We start from the raw sequence: 17,884 nt of genomic DNA on the forward strand, positions 1-17,884 counted from the left end.
AGTAGCACCAGTAGCCTAGTAATACAAGTAGCCTAGTAGTAGCCTAGTAGCTACAATCTTTGAGTAGTAGGCTATTAGGCCTAGTAGTAGGCCTAGTAGGCTAGTAATTACAGCTGTGGTGGAAGTTGTAGTAGGCTATCTTACAGGTAGGCTCTACTTTTTAGTAGGCCTATCTCTACAAATTCGTACAACTGGAGCTGTTCTGAGTTTACGAGCAGCCTATGAACGCACCACCGGCGTCAGAGCCGAATGCTGTGTTGTGGTGGAATCGACCAATCAATGCTCGCTCTGGCAGAGTAAATGGACACTCAGCAGCATCGGGTCCCTGGCTGCCTGTGCTGTGTCTAGAGCTGTTTACTGCAACAAAGACACCGTCGTTACATCGATCACTGAAACACATGTAACAGCGCTGGAATAACGCTGCTGTCCTCGGTGGGGAAGACGGGGAGGAGGTCTCTGCTTCTCGCAGAGAAAACATCGGGAGAAAAAAAGTGTCGCCCGGAGACGGAGTTCAGTTTGTGTTCGGGTGAGTGTTCTCTCTCCTCTGTTTACACCACACCGGATGATGTGAAGACCCAGCCACAGCCGGGTTTGGAGCATTGTGTTCTGTCTCGCCTGTCAGAATGCTGTGTTTTCCTTCAAAAAAGGGATATCGTTGATTGATTGCAGTCTACTGTAGGAATTCGAATTTCACACCGAGAAAAACAACCGACTTGCCTTTCCATAGCCAGGGTTACTCTGTAGTTTTTCGCCACTTGCCATAGAAGGTAGTGTGCTGAAGTTCATAAGATATGGACGTGCTTACCCAGCGCACCTGAACGTTCACCAACTCTTGTGTGTGTGTGTGTGTGTGTGTGTGTGTGTGTGTGTGTGTGTGTGTGTGTGTGTGTGTGTGTGTGTGTGTGTGTGTGTGTGTGTGCGTTCGTCTTTACGTGCGACTCAGCTCACACTGATGTCACCTCATCTGTCACCCTGAATCACACACACAGCGAGGGATGTGATGGAAAAGGTTGAGTGGATCTCAACATTCCTTCAATGTGCTGTGCTGTGTGTGTGTGTGTGTGTGTGTGTGTGTGTGTGTGTGTGTGTGTGTGTGTGTGTGTGTGTGTGTGTGTGTGTGTGTGTGTGTGTGTGTGTGTGTGTGTGTGTGTGTGTGTGTGTGTGTGTGTGTGTGTGTGTGTGTGTGTGTGTGTGTGTGTGTGTGTGTGGAGACAGAGAGAGAGAGAGAGATTTTGATGCATTGTAAGTGATCAGATATGCATGCATTTAATCAGACAAAAACAAGCATTCAGCATCTCGGGGATATTCCAGTGATTCCCAAACTTTAAGGCTTGTGTCAACGTTTAAAATGAAGCAATCTCCACTTGCGACCTTTTGTCACACTTTGTATAGGCCTATGTCCATGTGAGTAATTCATCAAAAGCGGATGTTTCCTCCTTCAGTTCTATGATTAATCATGGTTTTTTTTGGAGACCTAAAGAGGGACTAACTTTGTATTTCACTATAAAAGCCCAAAAGGATTACATCAGATAACACTTGTAACTTCTTAGTTTTATTCTGGTGACATCCTGAACCAGTTGCGCTGTCAAAGAAGCTTACAAATAGTTTCCAACCTTACAACTCTTTTAAGATGATTACACTTCTAATGAGCAACACTGGCTGTTTGCAAAAGCCTATGCAGCTGAATAGTACTCTAGTAGGACTGCCACAGGAAGTCTACTCTATTAGTGCCAGTTGTGGGTGTGTCTGTGTAAATGCTGTACTGTAAAGAGAGGAAAGAGAGAGAGAGAGAGACAACAAGACTAGCGGGTACTAACTCTCTTTCATCATTGTGCCAGGTGCAGTGTCGCTTAATTTGGTTTACTAACAAGTAATGGGCACAAAAGTGTGTGTTTTGTGTGTGTGTGTGCGCGTGTGTGTGTGTGTAGGTGGAAGGGGGTGGAGTCTGACTGCCGTTTGATGGATGACCTGTCGAGATAAGGGACCAGCGTGGTTGGCTGGGAGAGAGATGGAGGGATGGAGGAGGAGGAGGGGATGGGAGCATTGTAATAGTGACAGGGGGTCATTTATCTGTCTGCTGCGCTCTAGAGCAGCCGGTCACCATGGGAGTTCAGGCCGCTCACAGGCTGCGTCTCTTTTTTGGGTTTTTGTTTATGTATGTTCATTTTCTAGCCCTTACTTCCCTTCTTTTCTTTACTTTACTTTTCTTTTCACCCCCACTCCCCCTTTACTTCTCTCTCACACACAATATGTCGGTCACATCTTCCCCTGCCTGTTTTCTACCACAACTTTTTTTTTCTCCCTTTTTTGCCGCTGCAATTCTTCTGGACTGCCATCTTTTTGCTGAAATTTAGATTGCTTATGAAATGATGTCCAGTTATGAAATCACATTTCCCTAAGAGGGCTCTAACTGGAAACTAAAATGTCATGTGCTTTCAGCTCTTACACTGCAAATAACACTTTCATATTCATTTTTCGAACACCTCAGGGAGCACACTCAACACTCAATTTTCCCCCATAAAAATGTAGCCCTTCTCTTCCTTTGCTTGAACATTGTCTGCATTTTCCTTTCTCCTCCTTTGCTCAGCTCCTCAGTCCACCTCCTAATCTGTTTCTCTCTGTCTTTTACTTTCTGCTTTTTCCCTCCCTTTTTAGAGAAAGAAAAAAATCTCCCCTTGTCCCCTCTTCTTCTTATCCCTCCGGAGGGAGGAATAGGCAGCAGCCTTCTGTGTCAGTGTGAGGATGGGAGAGGCAGATGGGATTCAGCTCATAGGCCAGATAAGGGTTTATTTAAGTAACTGGGCTGTGTCTTCTTATCACACCCTGTCACTGCACACAGATACTGCCTGGCATTATGTATGAAGTGGTGAAAATCCCTAAACTGAGATAGTGGAAGTTCTGTCTTGAGCATGTTGGAGTAATCCCTATACAGTGTACACTAGACGGGTGCCACTGATGTCAGCAGCCAGAGTAACTCATTTACACACAGAGTTGAGTCCGTGTTACTCAACATCTTTTATAGTCGCAACACTTTTTAAATGAGATTTCAGGTCCATTTCTTGCCAGCTGTACGTTCATATTATTGCTCATCTGCATTCTGCTCAGTGCCAGTTGTGTGGCAGGCAGTCAGCGTCACTCATTGACACACGTACGCATAGTTTTGCTGGCAAGAGATGGAATACATTTTAGTATTATTTCGGGATGAGCTGCTTTGCATCAACCATCATTATTTTTAATGACTTCATCTCTCCCAGCCTCCACCCACTGTGCTTGTTATGTGTGTGCCACACTGCAGATTAGTAGACACTCTTACAGGAAGCAGGCTCAAAGGTCTGAACCTGTGAAGCCTCAAATTAGCAGAAAATAGATCACAAAGTGTTGGATTTGTAAAGCTCGGTGTCACGCGTTAGAAAGCATTTAAGCAACGTACTGTATGTCAGTTCATTGAAGTATTTTGAATCATTCAGTATAGTAAGTTGCAGTTGTTTTTCTTATTATTACTCACTTATATAGGGAAATAAGGTCATCCTTAAGAAACAACTAATTATAAACCCAAATAAATATTAATTCATCACATATTTATCATGAGAAACATAAGGCTCCATTTGTACCAATTTTGCATGTTCTCCTGACTTACTGTGCCCTCAAAGTCCCCTCCAGGTTATGCCAGGCAATTCATTGGAATTAACTACCTAGAAAAGTACCGATTAAACATTGACTCTATACTTTTTTCTGTAATTAGTACCAAGTGACACATGCCTCGGCTCTACTTTGTGTTTAATGTTAATTAGCAAATGTAAGCGCGTGCTAACCTAACAGGCTGGTGAATTTGGAAAACTTTATACGTGCTAAACATCAGCATCAGTATTGTCACTGTGACCATGTTAGCATGCTGATTTTAGCTCAAAGCAATGCTATAGAATAATTCTCTGTTGATCGACTAATTGCTTTTACTCCACATTATACAGTAGATTATAGATATAGATGGAGGTGTGTCAGTCTTTCCATCCATCATCCGTCTTCTTCCCTTTTTGTAGTGATTTCATATCTTTCTGTCCTCCGAAAAGAAGGTAAATGTATGCTTTGCGTCGGAGACGGAGAGGGACAGGGATTTATATTCAGCGGCCTTTTGTGAAGTCAGTCTTAGAATGCTGAGCTCACAGAAATGCACACGGACACACTCACACATACACTCTCACACAGACACACAACAAATACACAACTGTGCAGGATTCACTCAGGACAGGCATCAGCGTCATGCACTGCTGCGCTCTAAAGTCAAAGACATCAACTGCTGCGGAGAGAAACAAACAGGAAGACGATGCCTTGACGGGCGCTTAGTGTCTAAGTGCAATGTACAATTTGTGTGTGTGTGTGTGTGTGTGTGTGTTTAGGCAGTGTTTTGTGCCTGCTGATGCACCGGTGACTCACACAGAGGCCATTTACAATGACATGATAACCCAGGTATTAGTATAGGGCACTTTACAGTAAAGAGGGGCAGTTTTCCTCCCCGCTGCCTGCCAAGACTGTGAGTGGAAGAGATTTGCTCAGCATTTTGTCACGTGTTCCCTGGAATATGTGTCTGTCTGTGTGCAACTTTTACTGTTCCTCCCTGCGGGGTTTGGCTTGCTCATCAGTAAGTCACAGCGAGGTGGATGATGCTGCTTGTAATCTTCTTGCTTCATCCTTTTGGGATATTTGCCAGATTGTTTGGGAAGGATTGCAGTAGCGAATCGTTAACTAAAGTCCCTCTCTCTCTCACACACACACACACACACACACATACACACACACACACGCATACACACACACAGTTGGAGTTGGAGCCCCCGGGGAGACAACAAGGAACATAAAATCGTTAGTGTTGTGTGTCAAACAGGCCTCAGTTACAGCTAATGACCGCTGCTCCTCATCTCACACACACTTCACCTCCACTTCCCCGTCGTTTTCCAATCAACTCGTCTGTCCGATCTGATGGAAGTTTTCCTGTCTTGTACTTTCTGGAGGGTAAAGAAGACTGATGAGGGCTACATGGACAGAGTAGCACTGGGCTCATTTACATATAAATAACAGCAGTGTGTCTGAAGTGCCATGCTCTGGCTCATTTGCCATTTGGCGGTGATTCAGTGTCCTTGTTTTTGTGTGTGTGTGTGTGTGTGTGTGTGTGTGTGCGTGTGTGTGCGTTGTTTCTCTTCAATATTGGAATGTTTCATGTGTCTCGTGTGTGTGTCTTCATTAATGGAATGTTTCATGCCTCTCCTCTGTGTCTGTGTGTGTGCCAGTGCAGCATCAGTCTCTGTGTCAATGCCGGGACAATCCGTTGCCTCATGCTGCAGTCTGCCTGTGATTTCATGGCTCCCGTGATGGCTTTTCCACTTGGATTAAATGAATTGACTCATCCTGGAATGTAAAACAGGCATGTGATTATTTCCGAGTACAAAAACTGCAGATAATTGTGAGGAGAATGCGATGGAATGAAAACTTAAAACGGTTTTATCAACTGCTCTGACATGCTGACAACCAATAGTATTTCTTTAAAAGTCTTGAAGTCTTTTTTTTCCAAGTATCATCTCAAGAGTGTTTTTGTAAAAGGAATCCTGGCTGGCTTTGCCAACGATCTACTATGAAAACCCAGAAATAGAGCAGACTGCACTGCACTCTGAAGCCTGGTTACCACACACTGTATTCACACTTATTTGATGTGATATTAGATTTGGCCTCAGGCTTTAGAGGGAATAGGATGAACCCAGTGCTGTGATGCTCAGGGTTAACACTGATTCAATGGACACCACCTACTACTAACCCTATCCTCACAACCTTCTGATAACAAGTGTGCATAATATAATCACATTTAAATTATGCCACAAAGCATTAAGGAAACAGTTTAACATGTCTTGCTAATATAAGAGTCACACGAGAAAATCAACACCACTCTCATGTCTATGGTAAATATGAAGCGACAGCAAGCAGCATGGTTAGTTTAGCTTAGCGTAGCTTGGCATAATAAAGACTGGGGGATACTTCTAGCCTGGCTCCGTCAAGTTATAAAAATCTGTTACAAATATTAAGCTTCATGGGTGCCGTTTAATGGATAGCACCAGTGTTGCTGTTTTAAAGTTTTCATGATAAATTATGCTATAAGCAACAATGTATCTTAGCCTTTGAAAACGAATCATTTTGAACTGCAGGCTGCAGGAAAGCATGCTCACAATAAAAGTTGGTCGTCGGATTGCCTCACTACAACTAAAATACCTTTTCAAACAGGAAGATTGGATTGAATTCAGACACCAATTTATTTAGCTTTCTGATACCAAAAATCCAACAATGTCTGCCACTTTTCATTATGTTGGAGCAGGTGTTTGCAGTTGTAAATGTAGGCAGGGTTTTAAAACTTCCCTTAAAAGGTTAAGCTAACAAGTTGGTTTTGCTTTAGCACTCCTCATGTTTTTAAAATATAGATGGAGAAAGAAAGCAATATAAGTGTTGGTTGTACAGTATATGACTGGATGAGGATTAGGTGTTGTTTTTATAGCGAACCACTCACTGAATGGTCTGGGGGAAAAGCTTTTAACGAACACACCTGCATGAACTAAATGAGATCTGGCCCCTTTAGCTGTACTTAGCAGAGGATTAAAGCCAAAAGGGATTAAAAAAAAAAGTTAGCACAAAAACAAGTACTGCCATAACTGATTATTGATTTTGACTCCTTGGATGATTTTTTTAGTCTAAAAATGTTTCTGTCCGTGCAGCTGTTGAGGAGACTTGTCAGTGTGGCGCTACACCTCCATATAAATCCATTGTAATGTGTATATGAGTTTGTCTACTGGTATATTTACGCTTTAAGTGAGCTCTCTGTATACAATTAAACAATTTTAAGTGCAGCTATTGCAAAAAAAAAGAAGAAAAAAAAGACTAAGGATACTGTTGTTGAAATTGTGTTGTTATTTACGGTATACAATTCTGAATCTGTAAAAATAACCAAGAAGTAGCTTCTGTGTCTTGGATTTTGGAGGGCACTTCCTTCTCTGTCTCCCACTCTCTCTCTTTGTCTCTCCCCGTCTATTTTCCTGGCCATAATTACAGAGCTCACCAAAGCATTTAGGGTCTCATGAATATTTACATCTTGGAGGGGAAGTGTCAGGGGAGACCCATGTGTGTGTGGCTGGTCTGCCCTAATTATGGAGAGAGGCCTCCACACTCACTCTCTCTCTCTCTCTCTCTCTCTCTCTCTCTCTCTCTCTCGCTCTCTCTTTTACACACTTAAAATGAGGGAGGATGGCCAGTAAATGATCAAAATCTACCAATATGGGGAAAGTTAAAATAACAAAGGTACAGTATAAGCATTATAAGAAATATTGGAGCATTTGCACACACACACACACACACACACACACACACACACACACACACACACACACACACACACACACACACACACACACACACACACACACACTGCATTGAGATAATGATAGCACAGCTGGTTGCGGCTTGCAGCTGGTTCTATCATGCTCACTATTGTTTTCATAGGGAGCTAATGATGGACAGGAGTATGGCAGATTATAGGCAGGGGGACTGTGTTTGCATACAGCAGTCGTCTGGGTTTTGTTGTTTTTGATGTCATGTAATGCTAAGTCAAGGCGGGGATGAACAAAAGTGTGATTCATTGGCTCTGTGTCAAGTCAAGAGGAGACGGGAGGGGGGAGGCAATGTTTTGTTGTTTGAGAGGCAGGGCAAATAGCATGGGCAGGAGGGGATCATAGCCTTGGATGGCAACCCACCTAGGAGAAGGACACTCTGAACTAAAACCGGGACTGCGAGGAGTTGCGCCCCACAGTCCTTAATAAGCATAGTAAAGCCAACCATGTCATCCCAAATCCTATACTTCTAGCGGCGGGAGTCCGCAGGAGCAACGCAGCGGACGGTGGTGCTGGTCCTCCTTCTGGAGGACACCATGACGACAGGACCCCAAACCCTGGGAAACCAGGGAGGGTCCTGTCCGATCACAGCACCCCGCCCAATGCACTCATGCGCTGTCGGAGACCATTTGTAATGGGAACCTTCAACACATGTACAGTGAGAGAAGAAGCTAGATTGGTCGAGCTAGCACACTGTGCTGAGGAGCGGGGAGTGGAGATCCTTGGAGTCCAGGAACACAGAAGAGTGCACAATGATGACCAGATCGTTTACCACAAAGTAGAGAGATGCACGTTCATCACCTCGTCTGCGTGGCGAAACGAGGCCCAGGCCGCAACAGGCGGCGTGGGGCTAATGCTGGGTTCTCGGGCGCGTAAGGCTCTCCGTCGGGTTTACCACTACACCGACAGGATCCTTATCGCAGAGTTCTCAGGCAACCCAGTAACAACCTTTTGTATTTATTATGTGTAAGGTACTGGTAAACCACACAGTATTTTGTATTAAAACAAAATAAAATTTAAATTAATTCCGTAGCCATTTTTTAAAACTGTTTCCACACATGAGTTCAAAAGCATAATTAAACAGCTTCAAAATTGTAATTTGCAATTTTATAAATAGAAAAAAAAAATAGAAAACCCAACTCGCATAACTCAAAAACAACAATGGCTGCTTCTAAGAACCTGAACAGGACGAATCAAGTTAGGCTTTATGTCAATGCAGCAGCAACAACTGTATAGAAATAACAGAGAGACTGTGGTCAACCTGACTATATGGATTATGGATCAGTACGTGCATCGGTGATGTCAGTCCGATATTTGATAAGTTAATTATGGCCGAATCGGCACTTGATACTAATATTTGATTGGATTTGATCCAAACTCTAATCATTGGTGTGTGTGTGTGTGTGTGTGTGTGTGTGTGTGTGTGTGTGTGTGTGTGTGTGTGTGTGTGTGTGTGTGTGTGTGTGTGTGTGTGTGTGTGTGTGTGTGTGTGTGGACTGAGGAAAGTAAGGTAAAGAGGTATTTGTGTGTGAGAGACAGAAACGAGTGCAAAGAAGATGAAAAAGAAGCAAACGAAGGTGAGAGCTTCTGGCATTGAGGCTTGTGAAAGAATGGAGATGACTGTTGGAATGGTGGGAGAAAGGTGAAGCCTCAAACAGCATCATAAGAGGATGAGAGAGGAGAGAGAGTACAGTGGAGTGTGTTGTCGCTGCAGACGGCTATGGCACTGTAAAGGTGAGAAGTGAAGGTTGTGAATTTAACACAGGCGTACAGTCCCTGAATTGAAATTAGCATGATAATATAAATGATCCATTGGTACAGGCAGGTGTAGGTACTGTGTTTTTATGAGATCGTAATGCTCTCTTTTACTGTCGCACAGCTGAGCCGGAGAGTTTTAGAAGTGGTCCCCGAGGATACAGTTCACATTAGCATTTATTACTGCGAGATCAGAGCTAATTTACCAAGCTAGTAAGCCCCAGACACTGGATTCTCCGAAATGACATAAGGTTTCAGATCGGTGACAAACTGGAGATTTTAATCAACATAATTTAGCATAGTAAGGTGTTGTGCTTCCAGAACAGTTTTCAGAGCTCTTTGTCATAGATCATCCAACGTTTTACAACTTATCAAACCCCTTGTGCGCGGTGTAGAAACATCTGCATAATTTTCTGTGTTTGACCTCTTCTATTTTGTGCACTCAGGTTTTCCAGTCACTTGTCATCCATCTGCATACTTAAAGTAGGGTTGTCTGAAACTTTTTGACCTGGAAACACAGCTTTCAAAGTTGCACCCTCCTCAAGTGGCATTGTTATAAGGGTTTAAACTTTTTCAGAGTTATGTTAGAGGCATAGATGGTATATAAAAGGCTATTAGAAAATAGACCTGAGAGACCCTGGCTGGCATTTTATGTCCATACAATTCACTTTTACACAGGGAATTCCTCTGAATAACATTGATAAATTACCAGTAAGGTTTAAGTTTGTTTCTGCTATATGTCTTAAATCTCGTAATTTTTTGATAGCATTGCTCCAGAAAGTATATCCCTACCGTGTTGAAACCCTGATGATGCTCGACACTGTCAAGGTTTAGGGGCAGTGAGCGTGGAGAAAAATTATGTTTCAGTGAGGTGTTGTTTTAAATGCAAATCATCATTTGTTTATGGCCGTTAGTGGCATCATCCCGACCTCATTTCCATGACAAAACGTCTACAGGCTAACCTAACTGTTGTCACTGCAGCTAAATATCCGCGACAGAAGTGGGAAGCTGGCCCAGCCGTTTGAGCCCTGCTGCGGTCCCGACAGGAGATCAGGCGCGTCTCACCGCCCATACCACCATGTGTGAGCTTTCATCAGGCCACTTCACAGCCCTCTGAGCGGAAACCAGACCACCGCCACATGCTGCGCAGGCACAGACAGTGACACACACTGCTATGATTATGATCGCAGGGCAGACACACAAACACATACACACACACACACACACACACACACACACACACACACACACACACACACACACACACACACACACACACATACACACACACACATGTCAGCACCACTTTTAACAGGCCACAGTTTGATGAGGTGTGTCACCAGCCCGAGAGCAGTTGGAGCCCACATTGCACATCTGTGTGTGTGTGTGTGTGTGTGTGTGTGTGTGTGTGTGTGTGTGTGTGTGTGTGTGCTTGTACAACTCTTTTTGTGAGAACCTATTGAGTTTTAGACTTTAGGAGTGAGGACATTTTTGGAAAGTGAGGACATTTTGGCCGGTTCTCACGTTGTTAGATGTTAGTGTAAGGATATTGGTTAGGCATTTCGTTTTGATAGTTAGGGTAAGGGGTTCGGGAATCCATTAACAATCAACGTCTTCTCAAGTATAGCTGAAGGGTGTGTGTGTGTGTGTGTGTGTGTGTGTGTGTGTGTGTGTGTGTGTGTGTGTGTGTGTGTGTGTGTGTGTGTGTGTGTGTGTGTGTGTGTGTGTGTGTGTGTGTGTGTGTGTGTGTGTGTGTGTGTGTGTGTGTGTGTGTGTGTGTGTGTGTGTGTGTGTGTGTGTGTGTGTGTGTGTGTGTGTGTGTGTGTGTGTGTGTTTGAGAGGGGAGAGAGAGAATTGGTTAGTAGTTAGTAATCAATTAATCACAAAACAGCAATCACTGTTCGTCAACCATTTCCAGACAGTCGATGCACTGGACGGCCCTTTGATGTAATTCAGCAACTGTGTGTTGATACATTTTTATGGGCCTGTGTATGTTGAGCTGCTAGGGAGAGGCAGCAAGAGTCATTTACTTATAGGGGAGAACGGGGGAATCTGAGGCATCGGGTAATGTGAGCCACCCCCTGTATCTAGGCAACGGAAAACATTTGTGGTCATGTGAGATATATGTTTTCAAGCCCCTCTCATTTCCCCATGGCCCTGAAAGAGAGGACCTCATGGTGCTGTGGTAAGCATGTTTTTTTCACCAAAATAGGTATATTGCATGTAAAAGTAAATTTTCTTGCTGTCAATTTAATCAACTGTTGTGCCAAAGCAAATGTATTCACGTAGAAAAACTTCCATCATACGTGTTGATGAACTACCAACATATGAAACCATGTGATGCTGATAACTGAAGATTAGCCTGAAATGCTAAGCGAGGTAGTTTTTTCTCAAATTGTGGTGGTGGTGGAAAGTGAGCCAAATGCTGTGGGGGAAAGTGAGCCACTGTCTCACTTTCCCCCACCATGAGGCACAAGTTAAGTTTAGTCTTAAACATATTTTAATGTAATATTACATAACATATGTTTTATTTTAATGTCATACACATTTTAGAAAAGCCATCATGCCAAGGAAATACACCAGGAAGACGACCTGGGGCAACCACACGGAAAGAGCACCTTCTCATCTTTCCCTGTAACCTTCAGGGCTGGAATGTAGAGTAGGCCTAGTTGTAGAGTATGACAGGCTGATGTTATAATCCAGTTGGGTCTTCTCCTGTGTTCTAAGTCCCAGGCTGTTCTCGCTGGTTCTGATTTTCCTATGCTTTGACCCCCAGACACTTGCTGGCTCTAAGGGTCCTGTGTTCTGACCCCCAGACTGTGTTCTAATCTAACTGGTTCTATCTTTCATTTGAATCTTATTAAAACCTTTTGAATTATAATATGTTGTATTTGATTTTGTTCAGAGTTACTTTCAAGTGTTTAGAAAATTAGCTTCGCTTAATTGACCAAACCCCATCATTCTTTAGTCCGACATTAGTTCTGGAATGTGTGGCTAGCTTTCAGGATTCTTACTGTTACAATATGTGGTGTTAAGGTAGTTTCAGAGTGGAAAAAGTAGTGGATCAGTTTACCCCACAGCTGGGGTAAAGTGAGCCACATGACAACTTTTTTTAAAACAATCATATTTTCACTGCCCTTTGTCTTGAAAAAATTCTGCTAATGCCCATTTCTATGAAACATCCTGAATTAATGGGAAATGTGTCAATTTGAGTGATAAATCATTTTAGCTCCCTTAGTGGGGAGCAAATGTAAAAAGTGGCTCAGATTACCCCGTTCTCCCCTACATTACACCATACTTTATGTTTATTTATGTGCGCTGTGAGAATTAAAATGAATAAACCATTCCGGCGTAGCCCGCAATTCGTCAGAAGGCATTTTTAAAGTGTTTTAGCGTTGTATCACACAGACGTTTTGCCTTTGGTTTTGTTATTGGACGGCGTTTGCCACTAGTTTTTCGATCTGAACCTGAGTTGGGTGGATATTTGTGAATCTAGCGATAGGAAAGTGGTAGTTCTAATAAAAAATGTCAACCAGTGCTTGTCAGATATCCACTCCCCCTCACCCCCCGTTCCTTTCTCTCTGTCAGAGCGTTGATTTATGCTGGCAGTGCACTCGAAAGGAAGTGGAAATTGGCGTGTTCTCACAGGCAATAAATATAGTGGTGAAACAAGCCCTGCTCCGGGCTTTGATTGCCACAGTGGGTGTAGGACTCCAGTCAGAACTCCAAATGATTCATGTGGACATTGAATTAATCGCTCTTTTTTTTCTTTTCAGTTTTTTTACCAGTGCTGTTTACAAGACTTTATTTAATTTTTTAAACTGTACACCATAGAGGTTTATTTTCCTTCATACTGCCTGAAGAGCATTTTAAAAACCAGGCTATACTCATTGGCAGATCATTTTGCGTGTCCTTATATGCACCTTAGTTTCAGGTAAATCTGGAACGATCTTTATGAATCGTATAATTATGGTTTGTTATGGCCACAGACATCTCTTCACTGACATAATCATCACTTTTGAAGTTGATATGGCTAACATGTTAGCAAACACTTTCGTATTTATATGAATTAGTTATGGAAAAACTATATATTCATGTGAAATCGTACTTGTGTCCTCCTGTTTAATGCCAAGTCCAATATTTAGTCTCTTCAACTCTGTTTTTTTTTACTTCACCAGCTCCTGAAGGAAATATCTAAGTGATTGGTGAGAGCAGTAAGACTGAACTAAAACAGTGAACAGTGAATTAAGCTGAAACGCGGCAATGAAGAAGAATCTCAATTATAGCCATTTAAAAAAAAATACATGGAAGAAAGCTGTGGGTCACTACCTGTATGTGGGATCTTTCAGATGGTTTAAGGTATAGAGATTGGTTGATACTGGATTATTGAGGCCGATACTGACATCAATATTCTAAAGTTCAAATATCACATTTGAATTTGTATGCAATCAAATATGTAGCCTACTTACTGGGACAAACAATGTAGTCGCATCAATATTTCTAAATGACCTTCCCGAGATACACTACTCCAGATAGACTGTATCTGTGATGATAACCTAATATCGGGCAGTGCATTGACGCAGGCCAATATGTCTGTATCTATTCTCCCCCACTCTCATTTCCAGCTGCATCATCTCATCTTCAGACCCCCAGTGTGACATTTGCACTCAGCTATGCTCCTGGCAGCCTCTGAGTACACGCCAAACTCAATTTGACAATGAGTACGCCGGAGCTCTTATAGAGAACACTCTCAACACGAGCGCTACTCCATCGAGTCAGCACTTTGGGCTTCACTACTGAAATGATTCCGTGTAGAGAGAGAGAGAGAGAGAGAGAGCGAGAGAGAGAGAAAAGGGGATGGAGAAAAAGAAAATCCACTTCCTCTTGTGCAGCAGACGTGTGTGAATGAGTGAGATACCGTTTTCTTCAATAGTCATGCCAATAAAGCTCTTTGATTTGAATTGAATCGAGAGAGAAAAGCTTTGGCAAGAAGAGATAGAAAGGGCATCAGGTTCACAAGAGAGCACCACCCCCCCACTTATAATTTATTTAATCAGTCATTTTTACGTTTCATTAAACGAGGATCTGGGTCAGGGCAGGCGTGTTGTGTGTGTGTGTCTGGGTGTAAAAGGCAGAAATAAAGGCAATGGGCTGATGTTTTTATGTGAATAAAGAGAGCAAACACCGCCTGTTTGGACAGACAGAGGAGGCTGTTGGCAGATGCAGGGTGTGAGCCAGATACACAGTCATGAAGAGGCAGACAGGCATTCAGTGAGACACTCAGAGACATATGCGAGGCAGCTGTACCTCCTCTTCTTTGCCACAGCCCCGTGGTCAGAAACCAACAGGTGTTTGTATTGAAATGACAGAATGCAGACAGTTTGTGGCAACATGATGTGTTGCAGCGTGATAAGAAGAAAAGCCTGAGTTTGCTGCAGGGCTTCAACCTCCCAGCTGGCTCATCTGTGTCTGTAACAGATCTGACCCATCGCCTTGAATTAGTCAAAAGAAACAGGAGGAGGCTGTACAACTGGAGAGTCTGTGAGTCACAGTGTGTGTGTGCGTGTGCGTGTGTGTGTGTGTGTGTGTGAAAGAAGAGAAGGAGAGATAGACAGCACGACAGGATTAGAGCTAAAACAATTAGTTGATTAATCTATTTTGTCATTAGACAGTTTTTTTTTTATTAAGATCATTGATTTCTTTTTAATTAGATTTTCTGAAAATATACATCCAAATATCAAAACATACATACACCAAATATCCCCATTGGAAAACTGAAAAAAAAAACTGGTCAAAGTTGGAACCACTCAACAATCAGACGATCACCCAATGCAAAGTAAACAGTACATGTCTACATACACACCTAATATACTCAAATATGAAGATGTGCTGCTTATGTTTTAGGGTTGAAGTAGCTATCAATTATTTAATACATCGATTATTTAATTATAGATTAGAAAATATAGCAGCAGGTTAAATCTCTACATTAGTGAGTTCCGTGTTTTACATCTGTGCTGATTTAATTGTTAGCTGGATCCATGAACTGCCATTGGCCTGACAGACAGAAGCATCCTGTGTCTTGAGGTGAGGAAATTGGAAAAGAAAAAAGAAAATAAGTCGAAGGAAAAGCTTGCAGCCGTCACATAATCGAAAATTCCTGGTGTAATATATCTCCGTTATACGGGAGAGTGGCCCAGGGGAAATATTTACTCCGTTCAAGGGGGAAGGAGGAGAGGGGAAAATGACAGGGGGATGGAGTGATAGGGAAAGCAGAGTCGATATGGAAACGATGGAGCAGATGATAAGAAGCTCGTTATTCCGATCCTATTTTTGGCTCTCCGTAATAAGAGAGGGGGCTCTTACTCTCACGCATACAGTGGCGACGTCCTCCGTGTGTAGGCCTACAGTACATCCTACTGAAATCTGTCGCCTGCAAGCCAGTTTCTTCATATGTGTGTGTGTGTGTGTGTGCACCTCCTCAGTACTTCTTCCATAGTTGTCATGGCAACATTACATCGTCGTGGCATATGAGGGTGTTTTTTCTTTTTCCGAGGGGCTTTGAGTATAAATGAGCCCAGGCCTTTTGTTCCGGATAGAGATGTTGATCAGTTTGACCTTTCCCCTCTGCTGCTGCTGCTGCATTGACTTTTTTTTCAATTCTCCCGCTTGCATTGCTCAACCGGCTCTCGTCTCATCGCAATGCAAAAAGCTGAAACGCATCACTAGGCGCCTGTAGTGTTTCAATGTTTTTATATTGGTTCTCACCCACCACCGCTTATGTTGACTCTATACAATTGCCGTCTATTAAAGAGAGTCGGCTATAGATGCACACGCTAATCTGGATAAAGGGGCTTTTTTCGGATTCAAAGGAAGAATGTGTGAAGAGCTTTTACATTTATATTCACATTAACACACAATGGAAGAGGGTTTCTCCTATTGATCACTTACATTATCTGACAAGTATCTGAAATTTTTTTCTTTAATCAAACATTTGATGATGGCTTGTTTTTGTCCTTGCCGCAGACAAAAAACCAAAGAAAAAAAGCACTAAACGGTCATATTTTAGAAGTTTGAACTGACAAACGAGGACTCCTTAATGAATTCCTTAAAGCAGCTCCGAGTAACATTTAAATATCTTTTAAACAGCCTCATGTTTCCTCTGATAATCATAAATGACCTTTAACAGCAAACGAGACCATCAGTGCAAAGAAAGACGTTTTTATATAGTTTTTATTACTGCGTTTGGTCTGGTCGCACACCCAGTCCGATTCTCGGTTCGCGCGTGCAGGCTCTTTGGTCACATGTCCGTATTGGTCGCAGATTTCAGTGTGGCGCAACAATGCGATTTGAGAAGCCTATCCCTCTAGGTGAGGGAAGGGGAGCAGGAGCGGGAGCTTTGTTTGAGACAGTTATTTGTTGTCATAATGACTGATAACAGGGCTGAACCATCAAAGAAAAAAAATTAAATGCAATGAAGAAAAGCTAAAAGGGAGAGTGGTAGACGAGCGGGAGGGCGTTGCCAATCAACATATACACAATTTCACAGGAGCGAACTGCAGTGTTTACTCCTAAATGAATGAGCAATAGCCTACTAAAATAAAGTTTACTTTGCCTCACCATCATCAGATGAGTCGACCATTATTCATCTGAAATAGTAATTAATTAGCCAGGCTAATATAACTCTCTGGCAGAAGGCAAATAAGCAAATTTACCTCAACTATTCCTTAACATTCTCTATCTTTCCAGCTCTTTAAAGTCCCTTCTTTGTTGTACACAGCTTTTTTGCCAAAATCTTCAGGTTCCCATCGGTTGTCATCCTGGTATGAAACTTTTACGGGTAACACAGTAGAGATTTAAGGGATAGTTAATTATTTTTGAAGTGGGGTTGTATGAGGTACTTAGAGGCATAGTTTTAGTGTGTTAGGGCGCACTCACAATAGGCAAGTTTGCCTGTTCCGTGCTCCAGTACGATTGCCCTCCCCTCCCCACTCCCACGCTGGCCCGTGGTCACACTGCTCCCAAAGGCCGCGGCCCGGGCACGATTGCTCCATCATACATACGTCATCACGTTATAATACGATACATACGTCATCACCAAGCGTACTCGCTGCCGGAATTAGTAGAACAACAGTGGAGAACAATAGTAGTCGCGGATTGCCTCCAAATTTTTGTGGGTCTTATCCAGCTGCGACCATGGCGACTGAATACTGTCGCCGGCCCAAATTTCTAGCAGACTCTCCACTTTGCGATCGCACAGGAACCCACTCGTGAACCTCTTGCCGCCATTGTTTACAATTATTGTGGGGAAGAAGGGTTGCGCATGGGCTACGTCATCCAGCTCAGGTTGCGTATCCGTGCGTGTACGCGTGTCATCTCATCTCATTAGCATCTGTGCCATTCTCTCTGGCACACCTCTCCCAAGTGTGCCGGGGCCAGAGGCCCTAGTGTGAGTGCGCCCTTACTTTATGGAGATGGCGATCAGCGCAGTCACTTTAAGGAGTTTGGGGGGGAGAGGGGCGTCGCTGTAGCAGAAGTCAGCCTTGTACTGTTGCAGAGGGGGCCAGAACAAAAAACCTTTTTCTCCACATATAGAAATATTAACCTGAAACCTAAATATCAGTTAAATTTTACACTAAACTGAGATTTTTTCCACAGCTTATGTTTGCCACCAGACAGTCCTTTATTTTTCTGAATCACTCTGCCAGTCAGCT

The 17,884-nt window shown here is 43.0% G+C and overlaps 1 protein-coding gene across 1 annotated transcript in view; it reads left to right on the forward strand.

Moving 5' to 3' along the window:
* The first annotated feature begins 387 nt into the window (after positions 1 to 387).
* Positions 388 to 17,884, forward strand: part of LOC307254905 (SPRY domain-containing SOCS box protein 4-like) — a 77,477-nt gene continuing 59,980 nt past the window's right edge. The window contains exon 1 of the mRNA XM_080033466.1: positions 388 to 526. The gene's annotated coding sequence lies outside the window, so the exon portion shown is untranslated. The remainder of the gene's footprint in view (positions 527 to 17,884) is intronic.

This window comes from Ammodytes marinus (assembly GCF_949987685.1).
Source record: "Ammodytes marinus genome assembly, chromosome: 9".
Lineage (NCBI taxonomy): Eukaryota > Metazoa > Chordata > Actinopteri > Uranoscopiformes > Ammodytidae > Ammodytes > Ammodytes marinus.